The sequence below is a fragment of the Salvelinus fontinalis genome, chromosome 35 (genome assembly GCF_029448725.1).
Source record: "Salvelinus fontinalis isolate EN_2023a chromosome 35, ASM2944872v1, whole genome shotgun sequence".
Classification (NCBI taxonomy): Eukaryota; Metazoa; Chordata; class Actinopteri; order Salmoniformes; family Salmonidae; genus Salvelinus; species Salvelinus fontinalis.
In genome coordinates, this window is record NC_074699.1 from 12,310,867 (window position 1) to 12,333,376 (window position 22,510).

General features: G+C 45.1%; 1 protein-coding gene across 10 annotated transcripts in view; it reads right to left on the bottom strand.

The window, feature by feature from the left end:
• LOC129834324 (zinc finger protein 536-like) overlaps window positions 1-22,510 on the bottom strand; it is a 78,709-nt gene that overhangs the window by 34,201 nt on the left and 21,998 nt on the right. For all 10 annotated transcript variants that reach the window (XM_055899216.1, XM_055899213.1, XM_055899210.1 and 7 more), the window contains one exon: window positions 16,888-16,930. The gene's annotated coding sequence lies outside the window, so the exon portion shown is untranslated. The remainder of the gene's footprint in view (window positions 1-16,887; window positions 16,931-22,510) is intronic.

Sequence of the window (22,510 nt, forward strand, 5' to 3'; positions counted from 1 at the left end):
CAATTGGATTAGTTAATGATAACACATCACCTCAACACTCCAGCTCCGTTCTTCATTACTGCATATCCTCTAGCTAGAGCTCATGCATCATGCATGTGGTGACTTAAGTTGCGGGTTACATATAAGTCTATGTTAGCAGACTGTATACGTCGGCAAATTGTGCATGTACCTGTTCTGTACACTACCGGGTGTGGGATAAATCAATATGGTATTGAGTTGAACTTAACTTAGCCATGTCCTAGGACCTCACACATGCCTTACAACAATCCCCTGTAATCAAAGACTGCAGCCATAACTGTCAGAGAGGGATCCCTGCCAGAGAGAGGGGGTAGGGGTGGATGGGGGGGGGGGGTAGACCCCCAGACCCTAGAGAGGGAGTGTCACATGAGCTCCATCGCAGAGTGCCTTTATTAGCCGAGGCGTGGGTCTTACCCTCACTGTCATCTTCAAACGTGGCGAACACCTGCTCACAGGCGCGCAACACAATCACACAGGGCCTGCAAAGAATTCATTTAGAGTTGGGGGGTAATTGCAACAAAAATATGAAATCTGGACGCGTCACATCCATTTCTCAGGGCCCCAACTGAGAGTAATTTGAAACAGCTTCCCATCGATGGACTTTTCATCTTTTGTTTTTCTCTCTGAAAGCTGTTCAGTTTCTTTAATACCACACAGATATCCAGACGGTTATTTGCTTAAGAGGGACAACTGACAGAAATTCTTTATGCTTCTACCCCCCCCCCCACCCCCCCCCCCCCCCCCTCGTACCGCTCTCGCCTCAAATTCCACATGTCTAAGATATATGATGGTTTCGGTGCCAGCATCTATTCCGCCAATAATATAAATTAGCAATGCAATAAGATTTGCAACGCTGCCACAATCAGCCCTGAATGCATGAGCAAATCAGCCGCCTTCTCTCACCCACCCATGCCAGTGTCGCTTTTTACTCAGTCACATAATGATCCCTCTATCCGTCTAGCTCTGAGACTCAAGCACTGCTAATAATTCATGCCACTTTTTATATGCCATTGTGCCTGTTGATGTTCCTCATCACTGAACCCTGCATGACTGGTGCCACAATTACGTGTGTGTGTGTGTGTGTGTGTGTGTGTGTGTGTGTGTGTGTGTGTGTGTGTGTGTGTGTGTGTGTGTGTGTGTGTGTGTGTGTGTGTGTGTGTGTGTGTGTGTGTGTGTGTGTGTGTGTGTGTGTGTGGTGTGTGTGTGTGTGTGTGTATGTCCATGTATGTGTCTGGTGCGTGCTCTGATCGAGATTAGTTTGAATGGTTAGGAGGGAACAGATGTCAGCGCATGTCGACTGCCAGGAAGACTGAACAAAGCCAATCACATTTATTCCCTTCCTGTCCAAATGCAGTATAAGAGGGGACCTGAAAAACAACCCATGGCATTAACTGTGAGCATGCCATCCCATGCCATGCCATCCCCTTCCATCTCGCGCCGTGTATAAACCAGCACATGCTGCCCGCCTGCCTTGCACACAGAGGGACACCTTCCATCTCATTCAGGATAAATCGCTTACATGATTAGAGACGTGGAGGAGTGTAGAGGCAAGATACAAAATGGCGTCAGAATATGATCTACCCTCAATGATAGCTTAGTCATTCATGAGCTAAGCATCGCAAGCCATCTAGCGCTGGAACCTAAACCCAAACGGGTCTTTTTCACACAGAATAAAGTGACGGTCGCAAACTATCTTCTGACATAACGATCAGTTCCCGCGTGTTGTGTGATTCCAACTGCTACGTTAAGTAATGTTCCCGTGTTTAACAAAATCTATTTACAAGAATCACTATCAACGCGCACACAGGCATACACACGCGCGGTGGGCTCTTTCATACGCTCGGATAGGAGTGCAAATCTAATTCAGGTGACAAACAAGCGTCTTAATTATTTTGGAAAATGTAGTCATGCGGAAAATCATATTCACCAGACGATAATGAAGAGGAAACGGAGGAGGACAACAGAAGTGGATCTATGCCACGTTGTTTGACCTCTGACCCACACAGCACTACACAGACCCAGAGGGAAAGGCAAGTGGAAACAAAAGCACCCGCACTTATTGGGGCGTATTGGGATACTGCGTAACCGGTCGATAATCCAATGTCCTTGGTAATCAGCTTCAGACTGCCTTTGATAAGAACGAAAGTAATACGTTAGACCATTAACAGACGTTCTGTGACGGACATCTCATGGAACGTACGAAGATAATAACTGTCTTTCCCGACAACTGGAGTGGCATTCTTGCTAGTATTTTACTAAGGCCCTTGACACTAAGGCCCTTGGCTTACAGGGCTTTTTGAGTCTTCTGAAATGTTTCCCCTTGGACAGGTTTCTGAATGCTTATGATGATATTGATTATGACACCCCTCTTCTGCATCAAAGGAGACGCGCCTCTACAAACAGACATCTGTGCTTCATTTCATTCTATCAGCCCAACAGCCAGTGCATCATAAAAGAATTGGCACTCACCATGTTAACCCCTTACCCTACATTGGTTTGGTTTCTTTGTTTGTCTGCAGAAATACTGTATCTACCTGCGCTATAGAGGCCAAATGCGTTTGGGATATAGATACTCTGAGCTATGTATTGACCTGGCATGGAAAGATTGAAAGTATAGAAGGAGAGAGAGAGAGAGAGAGAGAGAGAGAGAGAGAGAGAGAGAGAGAGAGAGAGAGAGAGAGAGAGAGAGAGAGAGAGAGAGAGAGAGAGAGAGAGAGAGATGAGAGAGGAGAGAGAGAGGAGAGAGAGAGAGAGAGAGAGAGAGAGAGAGAGAGAGAGAGAGAGAGAGAGAGAGAGACCGTGACAACAAAGAATGGTGGGACCTGTGCTCACAGGAGTGTGCATGGCAATACCTCTGCTCTGTTCTTTCTGTCCTTTCTTCCCAGACCCGAGCCTGGTGTGGACAACTGGGTCTGTGTAAATGTGAAGGAACGATCAGTGTAGCAGTCCAAGACGGACATGGGGTTAAAGTGACTGGCAAGAGGATCAACTCTCAGAACCACCCCCCAGTTTTGAAAGGAGTTCTGCCAAGTTGACTGTCGCAGATCCAACGGTGCATGTTTGTCATGACACACAGAGGACCAATGACAAAACACCACCCTCACCAGATGCCTTGAAGTAACACATTGCTTGAGACCAGCCCCTTCAATGGTGCTCTATGTCTCTCTGTTCATGTGTGTGTGTGTGTGTGTGTGTGTGTGTGTGTGTGTGTGTGTGTGTGTGTGTGTGTGTGTGCGTGCGTGCGTGCGTGTGCGTGTGCGTGTGTGTTTAATAGTGAGAACAATAACGGGTAAATCTTCTCCTCGTGCAGAGCGAGGTAACCCATAGCGTCATGTGACCGTCATAGTGAGTGAGTGACAGAGCCTTGGAGATGTGGTGTGGGGAATCCGGTGACCTTTCCCCCCTCGGGTGCATTGTAAACCACACTCTATTTCCCATAATACTTTAACAGCCTGTGAGTGGTGTGTAACCCCGAGGTTAAAGAGCAATCTGTAACCAATTAACCATTTGACTAGCAAAGCCTGCATTCCGTGAATGGGAGGAATGCACAGAGCAGTGGAAAACCTCTGGCTGGATGCAGGCGTGTTGGTGGTGGCGACAACTGAGCAAGGGGTTACGAGTGAAGGGGGAGCGGGGATGATGGGGTTAAAGCCTTCCATGGTGACACTGGGACCCAACACTACCTGGTAAAACCATCAAACCTGACCACGATTTACGGGGTCTTGTGGTGTGGCCCTGATAATCAGCCCCAGGCTTGGTACACGACGCCTCTTCTTCGTCTCCCCCCCGCCCCTCCACCCCGCCACCCTCCAACAGGAGAGAGATACATAAAGGGAGAGAGAGAGAGAGACAGTGTGAAGGAGGGAGAGAGTGGAGACAGAGAAAGGGAGCAGAAAGAGCGACGGAAGGAGAGAAGTCTTTGGGGCCGGCTCCCTCCTCTCCATCCATCAGTGTGTCTGCAGCGGGATCAGGGCCGTGTAATGAGCCGTGGGCCCCCTTACACGTGTTGACGCGCCACAAAATAAGATCCATTTACCTACACGGCCACTAGCAACTGGAGGGGAACGCACGTTCCGCCCGCTGCCCCACCCCCCAATCTCGGAGGTGAACCCACCCTCTCGAAAAACTCGGAGCTCTGTCTGCTCTGCCTCTGTGGTCAGCCCATCTATCTCTGGAGAGGGAGGGGGGGGGGGGGGGGGGCAGTCAGAGGAGGAGGAGGAGAGGGGTGATCCTCTTACACAGACAGACAGAAGCAATTGAGCTCTAGTGTCACATGACTTCAAGGCATCGCTGTCAAGGGGGACTGAAACAGTCAAGGAAGTGACCCCGTAAATGTTGCACTTGACCATGTGGTCCGATTGGACAGTATGTGACTTTCATGAGTAGGACATTATAAACTATTCTGCTTGATTTGTGTGGATATAATTATAAACCATCTGCTAAATTAGTATTACAATTGACACAATGGTTTTGGATAGATTATGAATTTTTGACAGTTTACTGAGAGATCTGATAAACCACAAAGGTCTGATAAGACAACAACTGTAAATGAAGAAAATCGAAGCTCATATCCATAACGTACCATATCTAACCAAGCTATTTTCTCTTCGTTTATCTTCCTGTCCACTGTCCAGCCATTTTCACACCACCCTAAAGAACTAACGATGCATTTAAAGGGAGAATTAGCAGGAGAGCAGAGGGGAAATGGCCTTGTCACGAGTGTACAGCGGTCCAGAGAGCTCAGCACACAGCCCTGCGTCATAGTGTTCGTACTGTACCTACGTGGGAATATACATCGTAAAAGACGACACCGATTCCACACAGCGGCCTCAGAAAACAAAAGAGAGAGTAAGGACAGAGAGAGAGAGAAAGAGAAAGAGAAAGAGAAAGGACAGAGAGCAAGAAAGATAGATGGAGAGAAAGGACAGAGAGAGACAGAGAGAGAGAGAGAGAGAGAATGGACAGAGAGAGAAAGAGAGATAGAAAGGACAGAGAGAGAGAAAGAGAGAGAGAGAGAGAGCAAGGACAAAGAGAGAGAAAGGACAGAGAGAGATAAAGAGAGATAGAAAGGACAGAGAGAGAGATAAAGAGCGATAAAAAGGACAGAGAAATAAAGAGAGAGAAAGTACAGAGAGAGAGATAAAGAGAGATAGAAAGGACAGAGAGAGAGATAAAGAGAGAGCAAGAGCAGAGAGAGAGAAAGGACAGAGAGAGAGAAATAGAGATTGAAAGGAAAAAGAGAAAGAAAGAGAGATAGAATGGACAGAGAGAGAGATAAGTAGAGATATAAAGGACAGAGAGAGAGATAAAGAGAGAGCAAGGACAGAGAGAGAAAGGACAGAGAGCGAGAAAGATAGATGGAGAGAAAGGACAGAGAGAGAGAGAGAGAGAGAGAGAGAGAGAGAAAGGACAGAGAGAGATAAAGAGAGATAGAAAGGACGGAGAGATAAAGAGAGAGCAAGGACAGAGAGAGAGAAAGGACAGAGAGAGCGATAAAGAGAGATAAATAGAGATATAAAGGACAGAGAAAGATAAAGAGAGAGCAAGGACAGAGAGAGAGAAAGAGCGATAGAAAGGACAGAGAGCGAGAAAGAGAGATAGAAAGGACAGAGAGAGAGAAAGAGAGATAGAAAGGACGGAGAGATAAAGAGAGAGCAAGGACAGAGAGAGAGAAAGGACAGAGAGAGCGATAAAGAGAGATAAATAGAGATATAAAGGACAGAGAAAGATAAAGAGAGAGCAAGGACAGAGAGAGAGAAAGAGCGATAGAAAGGACAGAGAGCGAGAAAGAGAGATAGAAAGGACAGAGAGAGAGAAAGAGAGATAGAAAAGACAGAGAGAGTTAAAGAGAGAGAAAGGAACAGAGAGAGAGAAAGGACAGAGAGAGAGAAAGGACAGAGAAAGAAAGGACATAGAGAGAGAGAAAGAGTGAGAGCTGTGCTGTGCTGTTGGGTGAAAGAGAATGCGACTAATAATGAGACATCTATTTTACCCACCAGCCCTCTGTGTGCAGCGCCTCGATGATACGCCTGTTTTCCTCCGGCCCCCATTATCAGTGCACTTGAACCCGGGATAACAATGAGTTCATAGAGATTGAGAAGTGCCGGGGCCTTAATTGTATGTATTTAGTCACGCAAACCGAGGCAATGGCCTGAGAATGGCTAGTTAGCCAATGACATCATTTAGCTTCAGAGTTGACTCAATGGGGCTGGAGCAAATGTTCACTGTTGCCACGTCCACCCATCCAGGCTCTGCTCGCTCTGTCAAAGAACTGTCTGTCTCATATCTACAGTGCTATCACCCCTCTGCATTACAGGACATATTTGGTGTTTTCAGAACCAGTAGGTCTCCCAAGATCCCTCCGGTGGTGTCTCTGTCTTCATTGTCAACATCTTCCTCTTTAAAGAGAAGATGCTTTTAGAAGTATGCCAGTTGTGTTGTTTTTTGTGTGGTGTGTGTGTTTGCGTGGCGTGTGTGTGTGCGTCCTTTGTCAATCAACGGTGGATGTTTGGCGGCACAAAGCTGATGATCGCATCATGATGTTATTGTGCCTGACTTGCTCGGCACAAAGAGGGAAGGGAGCGTGTTCTCAAGCAGGGATGTCAGCACTTGAAAAATCAATCACCATCTGGGCTCATGTCATACAAGGGAGAGAGAGAGGAACAACCAACAGCTCCCGTTTGGCCAGAAACAACAGAACAAACCTCCGAAAAGCATTATGGCAACATTGGGGCCTATCCACAGCATTAAGGCGGCACTGTGCGAAAAGCAGCCCGGCGTTAGCTGAGTGCAAGGTCACAGAAAGCAAAACACGGATAAGAGTACAGAAAGCACAGATTCACCTGCTTGGCTAACACCACAGGTCATTTGGTTTCTTTCAAAGAGCTCATCTCTGTTTATTCTTTGCCATTCCGCGCGACTAGCTTCATAGTTGTACCTGCGCTTCATGTGTAATTGATCTTCTGAACTTAAAAGTATCACATCGCAGGAAAAAAATTCTAATGTATGTCACCAAATCGCTTTTTATGGCACTAAAACACTAAAGCTCCACATTTTTGGAGGGGGCTGAGGGGGCTGAGGGGGCTGAGGGGGCTGAGGGGGCTGAGGGGGCGGAGGGGGCGGAGGGGGCTGAGGGGGCTGAGGGGGTGGCATGGTTTCTGCTGCAGCGTTGCCTCCTTTCAGTGGCACAGCTGTGTGAAAAATACCAGTTAGAAAGGATGCTGAGGCAGCAAAAGCATTTAATAGTCAACAAACAGTTATCTAAGCCCCTGTCCAACAACTAGACATCGCTGTAATGTGACCTACATACTAAGTGAATAAGAATTTTTACATCAGGGAGGGGGCGAACAGAACAGAGCTCATTCAGCTGACAGTAATTAAATAGCAAGTATTCCTTTTCACTGGCCTTTTGCCTCTCTCCCAGCTAAGAAAGTACATTGTAACAGAACATATTGTGCCATATTAAGTATTCAACTCTTTTTTTTTTCTTGGTTCTTTCGGATTTAATGGAATGACAAGTCAGGGGAGGGTTAGTCTGAATCTTTCAAGGACGTGGGATGGATTCTAACACTGCTCCATTCTTGCATGTACTGCCTAAGCTGGGGGATGAACCCGCTGACCTGAAGCCAGCGTGCCACATTGGCAGAACAACACATGTCACATGTAAGTCAGAGGGGAATAAGTTCAGACAGACCCGTGGACCACTAGTCCCTTCACACACACAATACACACACACATCCATACCCTACACCCCCAGCTTTCCGCCTGCATGCCCACCTCCCTTGAAGATGAATGTGAGAGTGAAACCCAAGCCAGCCATGCTCTCAGATCAGGTAGGTCCGTTCCAGACAAAACCGCAGAAGGATGATAAAAGAGGGGGAGCGGGCGAAACAGGCGATACGCCGGCCGCCAGAACAAAGCAGGTGTCCGTATTAATGCACCATCGAGCACTTGGAACCCTGCACCTCAGTACAGGAGGAGGAGGAGGAGGAGGGGGAGGGGCAAGACAGAGAGGGCGAGCACAGTGACGGAGCAAAGTCAGTAGAAGAGAACGTTTCAACCAACTAGAATAAGGAGAAAACAAGTCCACGGGTTACAGTGTGGTGGGCGGCTTCATAAACTTCCCATTGGGATGAATCCTCAGTGGGGATCTTCATTCTGTCTGTGACAACAGGTCATCTGTTTGAATTGGCCTTGTTTCTTAAAAACAGACAGATTCATACACTCCTTTTATCACTCTGGAGTTCCGAAGATCAAAACAAAATCAGGACAAAAATGACACGTCGGACGTTAGATAACGTAAAGAGCAGTCATTGAACACTGGGTGACAAAATAAAACAGCGAAAGAAAGTGATCGAGTTAGTAAGGGGCACAGCATTGGCACCTATCGAGAGCTTCCCATTCATTAAATAACTGCTGATGAGTCACTGTGGCATTTGCGTTCCTCAATCCTGAGACAGGGTTTGGGTTTTCATTAGACAACAACGGCAAAAGGCAATAAAAAAAGAGGGGGAGAGAAGAACGAGAGAGGCAGAAAGAAAAAAAAATGTTTGGCGGATCAATTACCACACCTCAGGGGTGTCTTAATTGAATTCTCCTCTACAGCTGCCACATATTCCTCTGGTTGTAGGTGTCTACGGCATTTGCATAAATGTGCCTCCAATTTGATGCCGAAAAAGAAGCCCGAGAAGCAGCCAGACAACAAAAACATCCAACCAGAAAAGAACAACGGCTGTTTAAATAAGGATAAGGTGGATTCTAGGAGTCAACCTGGGATGTGTTATTGAGAAGTACATTAGAAAAATATCCTTCTATCCACACAGCACCCCCGTTGTGTGGTTTTGGAAAAACACTGATAAAAAAAAACAAGGTTAAAGAATCCACTGCGCGATTTAACATGCTCCATCATTCCATCGTACCAGATACTCCCCAGCTGTCTCTTCTTGTTGTTTTCCTTCGGTGTAGCAACGTCTCAGCGTCCTGGGTGTCTAACTCACATCAGGTTCTCTGTCCCATGAGAGTTTTCTTTTTTACAAGCCCTGTTTCATCACAACGCTGCTATTTTTAGGCCCCGAATTTGAAATCTGGTCACAGAAATCAGGCTCCATTCAGGAGAGGGCCTTTGTAGAACTTAAATACACCCCAATGTGTCCTTCAACAAAGACCTCTCCTTTTTACTCTCCCTTTAATGCTTTAAGTTTAGGATTGTTAGTTGGTTCTGTGGGTGGGTTTTCTCTCGTTTTTAGGCATTAGACCGGCTAGCTATTCAACGCCACAGTGTCTATAAAAATTCATCAGGATTAAAATGACCTCAGACGCAAAATGAAAGTTCCTAAAGTACACAATGGGGGCTGTCTTTTTGACACATTCTCCGAGCCTTGGGAACAGTATTGTTTCCTGACAAAGTGTCCCTGCCTTGACAATGAGCACCTTTCAGCCCCACACAGGGTCTGCCTTTAGAGCCGGAGAGGGAGACGTATTTCACATATCAATCAAAGAGGACAGAAAGACCCTCGTCGGGGTAAAAGTGGCCCTTCAGAAAACCTGCACAGATCAAAATGGAGTAAATGCTATATCCCTTCTTATTGTGGCCATCCAGCTGTGTTTTATCAGATGAGGGAAGTAAGTAAGTGAAAGAGAGCCCTCATTCTTAATCGTATTTCTCTTCCTATTGCAGTAACGGAGAACGGGGCATGACAAAGAGAATGAAACGCATCTCATCAGGTCATGATTTCTGGGGTGACCTATATCTTTAGTTAAGTGTTTCACAAATATAGAAACACTTTTTTTAAAATTTACATTTGAGTCATTTAAGAGGACGCTCTTATACAGAAACGCTTACAGTAGTTGAGCGCGTACATTTGTCCGACTGGTCCCCCGCGGGAATCAAACCCACAACCCTGGCGTTGCAAGTGCCAAGCTCTACCAACTGAGCCACGCGGATTATACAAGTGTAATTACATAAGCGTGGCTAGACCACGATGTTAGCAGGACCATCTCTGATGAGTATGTGTATACTGTACTGTATGTATATATATATATATAAATACTTTGTGTGCACGTACGTGCATGTGTGTTCTTTACACACCCAGTGCAGTTAGTTGGTGTAATGAGCACACGGTGTACATCAGGTCATCATTGCCACCCACTGAGCCAGCCAGTCGCACCACCGTCGCTAATCATGCTAAAAAAATGAATTGCGTGTCTGTGTTGGTAAATCCAAATGGCATTTGACTACCTCAGCCTAGATTTATGATACACATATAAATATAGTATTTCTGGACAGGTGGATTAATAGGTCTCCTTAAAGGGCTTCTTTATAGGTCAGTGCCTGCGTGTAATCCCCCAAAAAATCATCTCATCTGCGCCTCAATTCATTACAGCACAGGAGGAGAGGAACACAGAAGGGGCAAGAGCACAGTGCTGAGAAAATTATGCCTCTAGTGAGTGAACTGTGAACATGCACGCACACTACTGTACGCGTTAATGTGTGTAAATCTGTGTCATCGTGTTTATGGACTTCTGTAAGTCGTAGTATGAAATTGCATTAGTCGTTACTGTATTCGTTCAACCTACAGCGTGAGTGGCATTTTGAAATTGGGATGTTCTGAATTTGTAGAATTGGGGACATGGCAGCCTTGGACACAGACTTATCTTAAACCTAATTAGATCATGATAATAGCTTTAGGGCCTCGGTGATAAATGGTTGGCCTGTGGATCGGAACCTTTCTTCAGTTTCAGGTTGTGCACATTGTGCGTATACAGTAGTTCAGCCTTAGATTTGCAAAACAGACAGAGCCCAAATGTTAGAACGGTAAGTTTTGTGTTAGATTCAAAGTAAAGTACTTTGTATGGGTCTAATAATGATCTCATCATTTACCCGTTGTTTTTGTGTTGGCACGTCTGTTGGCATTTCACTGCCCTCCGCAAAGTGCACGCCACCCCTCCCAGTATCGTCTCCCATGACATAAGAGATTCATAAACACCCCGAAACCCTGGAGGGCAAACCCGATTCACTGTGTATTAGTGATGGGTCATTCCCTCTTTTCACTCTCCTCCAAAGCCATGGCTTCTCTTCTGAGCCTCTGTCCTGTAGTGCTAGCCTGCCCAGTGTGTTCCCAACCCTCCCTCCCTCGCTTGCTTTCCCAACCGCCATCCACTTCAATGTTCCACGTTTTATTATTTTGATAAAACATGCATTCCTCTTGTGGGAAAACTTTTCCCCTCAGTGTCATCTGCGTCATGACGAGTTAATGTTGCACGGCGACATCTATCTTTTTCCAACACCTTGAGGGCATCTTTTAAATGGAGGAATTTGGTCATTATGTGACATTAACCTCATTAGAAAACGCACTTTAACTGCTCGGAGATTAAATTGATTTACAGCTGCCATTTCCAGTACTGCTCTCGATCAATTGTTAAACTATCCTTTTTATGGCCCAGACTCCGCTGTGTGCCTTTTCTCTCCCTCCCACTCCTTGTATTAATGCCAGGTATGTATTCCAATAAAGGAGGAGGGTAACTTTTTTTATGCCACTGTGGTGTAATGTGAAAAATCCCCTACATAAGTGAGCCTCTCCGAGGCTCTCACAATAGAGAATACGATCTGGCTGAGACGGGCGTGTGGCGCGGTAAATCCATCCGCTCCGTTTGTGTGGCTAAATGTCAGCGCTCTGCCTCTCTGCTCCTGACAGCTCAGGTTTACGTGGCCGTTTAAGCATAACACGCACACTGTATTTCTTTGATAAATCAATAACCCTACCATTTCTGTGCACCATCCGGACCCTCCATCTGGGAGAATTGATCCACGCGGATGGAGTGATACCGCCCTCCCTCCATCGTTCCACCGCACTTTTGACACATAAATAAAATATGTGGCCTTTTTTTTTCTCAATTGGCCACAATGTTGATCCTGAGGAATATGGCGCAGGTCACATGGTAGCATCGAGGGGGAGACTGGAGCGAGGAGTCGGGTGGCTGCTATCGCTCACTGGCGCCCCACAAAATCCCCAGAACTTTCCAGCAACGCATTTATTAGAGTGAATGAGTCTTCTAAAGAATGGCATTACAAAATAATGTGGTCGCTAAATTATTTAAGCATTTTTGCCATAATGCTTCACTTCATAACCACAGAACTATGTACACCCACACCCACACGCACGCACGCACGCACACACGCACGCACACACGCACGCACGCACACACGCACACACACACACACACACACGCACACACACATACACAGAATTATAGCAAATCCATTTCATGTCATCATCCAAATTTAGAAAAGGAAAAGATGAGAGAAGGTGGGGAGGCAGTGCAGAGAAGGTGGGGGAGCAGTGCAGAGAAGGGGAGGGGGGGTGCAGAGAAGAGAATGTGGGAGGGGCGGTGAAGGTGGGGGGGCGGTGCAGAGAAGGTGGGGTGGGGGGGGGGGGGCGTGGCAGAGAAGGTGGGGGGGGTGCAGAGAGGAGAAGGTGGGGGGGGGGGGGGGTGCAGAGAGGAGAAGGTGGGGGGCGGTGCTAACTCCATCACACTATATTTAGGTGTCAGGCTCACAAGCCATCCTGGCTTTGATATAAATAGATATAAATCAACATGCGGGGCACTGTGTTTTACCCGCTATCAACAGATACATATTATCCCACACCTCCTCAACATATTCAGGGAGTAATGGTGAAGGCCTTTCTGTGGCCGGGTTAGAAACAGCTGCTAGGTGAACTAACCTTGGTGTGGCATGCCAGGGGCCTCACCTCCAGAGTGTCCACTGCTGCCCTGCCACTCTCCCCCTGTGACCTGCCTCCTGGCTGGGTTGCTGCAGTCCTGTGTGCTCCCACCACCACCACCACCACCCAGGCTCAGCTCAGGTCAGGGCTGTTGCCACACACAGCCCCTCAAGTCAGAGCCTCTGGTGCCTAATTAGGGAGGAGGGATGGAGGAATGGAAGGATGGAGGGAAGGAGAGCCAGCTTGGACTTTAAGAGACTAACCCACCTCTGCCATAACGGAGCACTTATGGGATTAAAGGGGCATTAGCGTTGATATGCCCATGTAGGCCGTCTGTATATTTATATAGGGCCAGATGATGCAAACTGAGAGGCAGCCACAACAACTGTTGTCTGTGCACTCATCATTATCATAATCACCTTCATCATCGTCATCATGTTCATCATCATCACCCAACACAGATTGCATCATGGGAATAACTGTGTGGTGCCACCAGACGCGTGGGGCTTATTCCATGTCAGCGCCACTCTCTTTCCCCCCTCCCTCTCTCTCTCTCACTCTCTCTACCCCTCTCTGTCTACCCCCTCTCCTTCCCTCGCGATCGCTCTCTCCCCGTCTCTTAACCCCCCCCTCTAAATGCCTGACTCACTCCAGACTGTGACGCTCTGCTTAGCTCTGGTCTGGTCTACTCTGGGTCCTGGAAGGAAATTGCTGAGCTCACAGCCTCCACCACCCTCCACCTCCTCCTCCTCCCCCTCCTCCTCCTCTCTCACCCCCTCCTGAAGGATTCCCCCTATTAAGAGGGAGAGTCGATGGGGAGGAGCTAGAGGAGGAAAAGGTGAGTCCACTGAATGGTAATAACCCCAGTACACAATCCCTCCTCTCCTCTGTTATCTATCCGTCTCAATCTCTCCTTTGACTGATCCATTTATGAGGACATAAAAAAGGTACTTTTCAACAGTAACCTTCCAGTCTTGGTCCCCGTACAGTACCAGAGGGAACGTTTCTTTCATGCACATAAAACATGCAGAAAATATTCATCACATGGAGTGCATATCAAAGTCGGTAAATAACATTTTGACAGTATGTTATTTACAACCGACAAGCTTTTTGTCTAGGAATGTAATCAGACATTAGTAAATATGCTGACTCAGAAAGACTGTTTTCGCCAACTGTTTATTGGTTACTCTCTGCTTGCGTCCTACTAAACAAAGACCTCCCACCATAACAAGAACAACAGTGTTGAACGCAGTCGAGTGTTTGATCTTGACATGTCTAAGTGACCACAGCTATCCGAACTACAGAGGGCTGGATGAATTGTGTGGTCAGAGGCATGTGCAGTGTGTGCATTGTTCAGATACACTAAACTCCGGCCCATATTGTTTGGCTTTGAAATGGTTTCGTTTGATTTTCTCTGCTTGGAACCGGATACTTGAGACAAAAAAAATCAAATAAAAAAAAGCTGTGGCTCAATACACGTTATCCTTAATGGAGTAGGATCAATTCTGGACCATAGCATTTGAGAATGGAAAAATACATATGCGGGGTGAAAAGAGTGTTTTTGATGTAAAGTGTTAACAGCTGTGCTTGGTTCTGGGAGAGTGGAGGTCGGAGTGTGGTTTGACTCCGGGGTCAGGTGCCCCCCCCCACCCCCCCCCACCCCCCCCACCTGCCCGCCTCAGCTGCCCCTTGCTAAATGGAAACGAGATGTGATATTGTTCTAGTCATCACGGCCATCTGATGTCAATTTCACACAGTGGTGGGACCCTCCACAAGCTGGTCCATACCACCAACAACACGAGTAATAAACAAAACCAAGATAGTAACACACACACATGCACAAGCTTCCTTTCTGTGTCTCGCTATCTGTCTCTGTCCTCTATCTCTTCCTTTCCCTCAGTTACAGTCTCCCGATCTATCTCTCCCTCCCCCTCTACCCACACTGGGATAAGTCATGAGGAAATTGATGCCCATGTTTTGTCCGACCACCTGTTCATTCTGGATACAAGTCTAAGAACCCAGTAAGGGTTAACCCTCTTTGGGGAGCGAGCGGGGGAGGTTGTTGGCACCCCAGTCAGAAACGTGCCCCCACGAGTGGCAGGCTGGCTCAGACCGTCCGGCTGGGTGGGACGGGAGCCCAGTCTTGGACCGCTCCACATCTCCCCCAAATCCTCCAGTCGCTCCAAACAGAGTCAGTATGCTGCCCCTCCATTACCCCCCAACCCCTCATCCCCCCCATCCTATCCCAACCAGGAAATCATTGTCTCGGTCAATTTACATGAATCTATCTACGTTTTGAAGGACTCTTACCGTATGAAACCACAATGTTCTTGAAGTTTGATCACCAACACGTGTAGACTATTCGTGGAGAAAATAAAAGAAACATAACATTTTATATGAGATCATATTTCAATTATATTTTTAACCCATAGGCTGTAGGTTTGATGATTGAACATAATGTCTAGAACCACTCAGTGTGCGTCTAAAATGATAAACGATTGCCGTGCGCTTGAAGCTCGCATGTCCCTCACTCTGATCGAACACAAAGCCACTAGTGAACAATGGAGGCAGGGAAGCAGTGTTGTGTTACCTGCAGCGTGAGAAGACTCACACATGTCCAAATCACCTCACACCACCACCATCTTGCCACCACTCATCAAACTCACACAAAGTCATAAGAGCGGAAATAGGAAACCATTCTCACTAAAAACCTCCGTAATCATCTCCTGAGAGAAAACAGCGTTCCCATTTTTTAACTGAAGAAGGACAAATATTTTAAGAGGCAATGAATTTGGTGGAGCTGAATAGGATGTTGGTATATGTTTTACTAAAGGAAATATAATGGCATACTATTATTAGATCACATTAATCATGACTGCGCCAAAGGCACTGACAGCAGCACTGAAAAGGATTGAAAATGTTGGTAATGGATATAAATTACCCATTGTGTGATAAAAGGATTTTTTTTCACTAAGGTAGGGATAAAACAGAAAACCTCTGAATGCGTGTGTATAAAATATTGAATAATACCAGCTATCTGTGTGGTATTAACATTCACAGCGAATCAGATAGTAATAGTTTGACAATTAAAAGTGGACTAAACCCATCCAGTTAGAGAGGAGAGTGGCGAGGTAGGAGAGTTGTTTTGACAGAGGTCTGTCAGTTGGCACGGCGATAATGAGTCACATCTCTCTTATACGGTTATTTATTGCCGACTTGGCTCGCAAACAAAAGATCAATAATTTTGAGCAAATCTAATGTTGCCCCTGGCGCTAATATGATCATCCATCACATCTGCCATCTTTATGTGGGAGATGGACTGAATTTGTGTTTATTTGAGATCAAATGCAATTACATCATATAGCTTTAATAACATCTGAGCCCCCTGTGAATATGTGCGGGTTTTTGATCATGCGTATGCATATACAGTATGCTTGTGAGATGTGTCACATACGTGTAAATTATAATATATTTACTGCTATAAGACGTGTTTCCACATCAATCTTCATTTCTTTCCGCAGTCCTACATTTTGAAATATGAAGTGTGTCAACAGTCTGTCCCCCCTTAGACGGCAAACGCACAAACATCCCTCACACAAATACACACATAGCACGGCCAGTCCTCCATTGAGACAACCCAGAGCTAGTGAGGAGATCCCTCACTGACAACAAGCCCTGGGTGAGCCAGCTGAAGTCCACCTGGGCTCTGTCTGACTGTCAGCCTCTCAGAGTGAGGTGTGAGTCTGGCGAACGACAGACAGAGGTCATCTGTCACAGAGGATCCCTCCTGCCTAGGTGTTGCCCCACACACCTCCAGAGAAGGCCCTCGCAGGTAGACTAATAAGCATAAGGCACAGGGAGAGGCCCCACAGAGCCCCAAAGCACCTCCTCACATGACATCCCTCTCCCATTGTCACAGGCCCAGGACACTAACCTGACAACCTGCACTGCGTTTGATGCTGACGCACACCACGAGCCAAACCGAAGCCATTTAAACTGGTATAGTCCCTAAAAAATAAATCAATTCAAATTGTAGATGGGTGTTGTTTTTGAGATAAATGGGGAATATGGAAATGTCAGTTGGGTCCAATTTCTCAGTCTCACCTCTACGTGGTATAACAGAAATACAGTAAGCATAGTTCCTCACCTAATGTGTTTTCTTGGGTCTTCTAATTGACATCCGTAGATCACTGGAGAAGCAAATAACAGAGAGAGAGAGAGAGAGAGAGAGAGAGAGAGAGAGAGAGAGAGAGAGAGAGAGAGAGAGTGTTAATGACACACCAACAGACTCGTCTCCAAGAGCAGCATCATAAATATCGCACAAACAGGAAATCATTAGCACCACAGATAAAAACAGATCAGGATCTCAGTTCAATACAATCAAATACATGTTGTCTATCGCATTACAAGAAAACGTTGAGAGAGAATAAAACTTGAGAAACATGGGTTGGCATCATCTTAGGGATTTAGAGGTTAGTTAGTAAACAGTAAAGACGGATTGAACGATAAACTAGGAAATGTATGAATATACAGTAATCGAGAAATAGGCTAGTCTACAGCCTAGACTACAGACGTCGCACCAAACACTCCCTCATAGCGAGCTCCAGAGTTTTGCCAGGGGATTTCATGAAACTAAACAGTATGTCAAAGATCCTTACAACATAAGATGTCTCCCCTAAACACCACTGTCATGTTCCCTTCGCTTCCCTTTCTTCCCTTCTCAGACACGACTTTGGGTAGAGGAAAGAAGTTTTTTAAGATGTCATTTTTAAACATACATATCAAAGCTGCAGAAAGATGGATGCGTTTCTTCTGCTTCTCTGCTCTAGTACAATGTCACTTTGAATAGAGAAGGAACTCAAAAGACGTTCTGAGATCTCTTTGCAATCCACATCCTTGGGCCGACTGGCAATACATCATTTGTATTGATGCAATATTAAATTTCAATATCGCATGTCAAAAGGTACAAAATGATAGATCATAGCCTAACTAAATGAATTATTAATAGGTTGTGCTGGCTGTGCTATCAGCTTCTCTTACAATCAACTGTGTCTGAAAAGAACCGTTTGATACTGGCAGCATTTCAGTGTTTTTTTTTTCTCCTAGTTTTATTTTCTCACTCTTAAGTTTTGGATCACTGTAATGAATCTGGATTTGTGTCACCAAAAAATGTACCAAAATCTAAAACCACATGAGCACAACAGTAACCAGACCTTTCCAGTTAGTTATTTTCTGTCCTGTTCAATGAAAACGATTTCCAAAGTACTGCGTTTGTTGCTAAAGAGTGAAGAGCAGGACTGATATAATGACATATTTTGAGTGGCTATGATTTGTGTTTTCTTCATAATACATCACGTCCCATGAGATTTATCTCTCTATTTCCCCTGGTAAAACCCTGAAACCCTTTTTAGATTTGCCCATATTACACATGGCCTCCATTCTAGGTCAAATCTGTATCAGAAGTTCATGCACTGACAATAAAAAGCCGTGTGACCTGGAACAGTTCAGAGCTTGTGATTCTACAAGGGAGCCAGAGAGGACAGAGAGTCTGAACCTCTTATGATCCTTATACTTTAAAGAGTTAGAACAATGGAATAAAAGATAAAGAAGTGTTAATGATACATTTAAAGGAGTATTAAGGTCAGTGAAAATACTAATGGCACACTGACACCCAAAGATACAGTACATCATGGTTAGTATATTCAGTGATGTGTATTGATGGACGCCAAGGGAAGCCAGGCTTCCCAAAAAAACATACACATTTTTAAAAAATATATATACTGTACATATATATACAGAACCAGTCAAAAGTCTGGACACACCTAATCATTCAAGGGTTTTTCTTTCTTTTTAATATTTTCTACGTTGTAGAATAATAGTAAAGATATCAAGAAGAGAAATAACTCATGGAATCATGTAGTTACCAAAAAAAGTGTTAAACAAATCAAAATATATTTTATATTTGAGATTCTTCAAAGTAGCCACCCTTTGCCTTGATGACAGCTTTGCACACTCTTGGCATTCTTTCAACCAGCTTCACCTGGAATGCTTTTCCAAAAGTCTTGAAGGAGTTCCCACATATGCTGAGCACTTGTTGGCTGCTTTTCCTTCACTCTTCTGTCCAACTCATCCCAAACCAACTGAATTGGGTTGAGTTTGGGTGATTGTGGAGGCCAGGTCATCTGATGCAGCACTCAATCACTCTCCTTCTTGGTCAAATAGCCCTTACACAGCCTGTAGGTTTGTTGGGTCATTGTCATGTTGAAAAATAAATGACAGTCCCACTAATCGCTCCAGAATGCTGTGGTAGCCATGCTGGTTAAGTGTGCCTTGAATACTAAATAAATCAAAGACAGTGTCACCAGCAAAGCACCCCCACACCATCACACCTCTTCCTCCATGCTTCACGGTGGGATCCACACATGCGGAGATGATCTGTTCACATACCCTGTGTCTCACAAAGACACAGCGGTTGAAACCAAAAATCTCAAATTTGGACTCATCACACCAAAGGACAGATTTCCACCTGTCTAATGTCCATTGCTCGTGTTTCTTGGCCGAAGCAAGTCTCATCTTCATAATGGTGTCCTTTGGTAGTGGTTTCTTTGCAGCAATTAGACCATGAAGGCCTGATTCATGCAGTCTCCTCTGAATAGTTGAGTTGCAGTAACTCTAATGAACGTATCCTCTGCAGCAGAGGAATCTCTGGGTTTTCCTTTCCTGTGGCGATCTTCATGAGAGACAGTTTCATCATAGTACTTGATGGTTATTGTGACTGTACTAGAAGAAACTTTCATAGTTCTTGAAATTTTCCGTATTGCCTGACCTTCATGTCTTAAAGTAATGATGGACTGTCGATTATCTTAGCTAATTTTAACTGTTCTTGCCATAATATGTACGGTATTTTGCCAAATAGGGCTATCTTCTGTATACCACCCCTGCCTTGTCACTGATTGGCACACACACATTAAGAAGGAAAGAAACCTCATGAAGCTGGTTGAGAGAATGCCAAGAGTTTGCAAAGATGTCATCAAGGCAAAGGGTGGCTATTTGAATAATCTCAAATATAAAATATAAAATAAACATGATTCTATATGTGTTATTTCATAGTTTTGATGTCTAAACTATTATTCTACAATGTAGAAAATAGTAAAAATAATGAAAAACCCTTGAATGAGTAGGTGTATCATTTTAAAAGGCTAATTGATCATTAGAAAACTCTTTTGCAATTATATTAACACAGCTGAAAACTGTTGTACTGATTAAATAAGCAATAAAACTGGCCTTCTTTAGACTAGTTGAGTATCTGGAGAATCAGCATTTGTGGGTTTGATTACAGGCTCAAAATGGCCAGAAACAAATACCTTTCTTCTGAAACTCGTCAGTCTATTATTTTTCTGAGAAATGAAGGCTATTCCATGCGAGAAATTGCCAAGAAACTGATGATTTCTTTGCAATTCTGCCTAGAAGGCCAGCATCCCAGAGTCGCCTCTTTACTGTTGACGTTGAGACTGGTGTTTTGCGGGTACTATTTAATGAAGATGCCAGTTGAGGACTTGTGAGGTGTATGTTTCTCAAACTAGACACTCTAATGTAATTGTCCTCTTGCTCAGTTGTGCACCAGGGCCTCCCACCACTATTTCTATTCTGGTTAGAGCCAGTTTGCGCTGTTCTTTGAAGGGAGTATGTATGAAAGAGTCATAGACCGTTTCATAGACCGTTTCATCAACCCTACAAGTAGGGTGAGTCAAAGCATAGATGATTTGATGATGTTAAAATGTTGAAGTTGAAATGGTGCTGGAATAGTGGAGGCAGCTCCTGTTTTCTTTGCGACATGAGGTAACTCTCCATGGTTCTAAATCAATAGTTGTTTAGTCGTCCGAAAATGTTGGAAACATTAACTTGCTTGACCATTCTGTAGGTCAGGTAACTGTTTGTTACATGCAATATGCTTTGTGGACTTCACGGGACAGATGTTGCTCTCCGGTTTAGTGATGAAACAAAGGTGTGGTTGAATTTATTCTGCCACTGTGTCTTCTTATCGTCTCGGCCTTCAGTCTATATATTACGGTGGCAAGGCATGTGAACTAACAGGTTATAGAGCAAACAACGCAATTATCACAACACAGAGGTTGTAATCTGCGTTTGTTTTCTGGCTTGGCTTCCCCGGTGATTTTACCCACTCACCTCTACTGCTGCGTTTGTTTTCTGGCTTGGCTTCCCCGGTGATTTTACCCACTCACCGCTACTGCTGCGTTTGTTTTCTGGCTTGGCTTCCCCGGTGATTTTACCCACTCACCGCTACTGCTGCGTTTGTTTTCTGGCTTGGCTTCCCCGGTGATTTTACCCACTCACCGCTACTGCTGCGTTTGTTTTCTGGCTTGGCTTCCCCGGTGATTTTACCCACTCACCGCTACTGCTGCGTTTGTTTTCTGGCTTGGCTTCCCCGGTGATTTTACCCACTCACCGCTACTGCTGCGTTTGTTTTCTGGCTTGGCTTCCCCGGTGATTTTACCCACTCACCGCTACTGCTGCGTTTGTTTTCTGGCTTGGCTTCCCCGGTGATTTTACCCACTCACCGCTACTGCTGCGTTTGTTTTCTGGCTTGGCTTCCCCGGTGATTTTACCCACTCACCGCTACTGCTGCGTTTGTTTTCTGGCTTGGCTTCCCCGGTGATTTTACCCACTCACCGCTACTGCTGCGTTTGGATAGCATCACCTCTGATGAACTGAAGGACAGGATAGTCTTTCTAATATTACATTCCTGTCTCACCATATTGAGTTGCTAAATGCTACAAGATGAAAATACTGCTGTGGTTGTTGTCTGGTTAAGATTGAGATGTATTTCTTCGGTGTGTGTGTGTGTGTGAGAGAAGTGGGGGCCAACGGCGGGAGTGTTGGGGGTGACAATGACATCATAAACTCTGGAGGTTTTAATTGGAGGGTCCAGATTGTTGGACTGGTGACCCCGCAGAAGTCATGGCCAACATTAGCGTCCAGATCGCATGCTAACAAACAGAATCTGTGCATGTTAGCGCTGGCGAAAATTCAATTTGAGCTCTTTGTCTGCCTGATGCCTTGCCCTAACGATGGTCTCTTTTTTTTTTCTTAAACAACAGAACACAGAGGAGTCGTTAGGACCCTCTCTTCATTACTTCAAAAAACCAATCATTAGACACCAGAGTATATACGTAATTAGAAAATCACTTCCTTTGCAATCCTGGCTAAGTAGTTTACATACTGTAATTACAGGGACAAAATCAATTTTTAATCATTTCACTGATTGGGCTCATCAGCTCAGTAGGAACATTGTATCCTGCTTGTTGTGCGAAAGCAACATCTGGGCTAAAACAATTACCCTTTTGTGTTCCAAAACTATTCAGAAACAGGCTTTCTGCAGCACCCGATGATTGTCATGTAGCCTGACTGCAGCCATCTCTCCCTGCCCTTGACTTGAGCATGGAGGATCACGTTTAAAGCCTTATAAATCAATACTCTATAATAAGCTGCTCTTGGGAAAAAGCAGCATACTGCTTAACACCTTTAGTTTTTTCTTCCTGTTGTTGTAGGTGGTGGTGGGGGTGGTGTTTTTTGCTGTTGCTTTTCACTAAATAAAAAGAGAAACAAATGTTGTTTTCCCTGAATAAATATTACCTTTCTAATATGTGTTCCATTCAGCTTACAAATAGAGTATTGTTTAAATCTCATGTTCCCAAAGCAAATCTGTGATTTATGATCATTCCTGTTGTTACAGAGTATAAGCGAGGTAG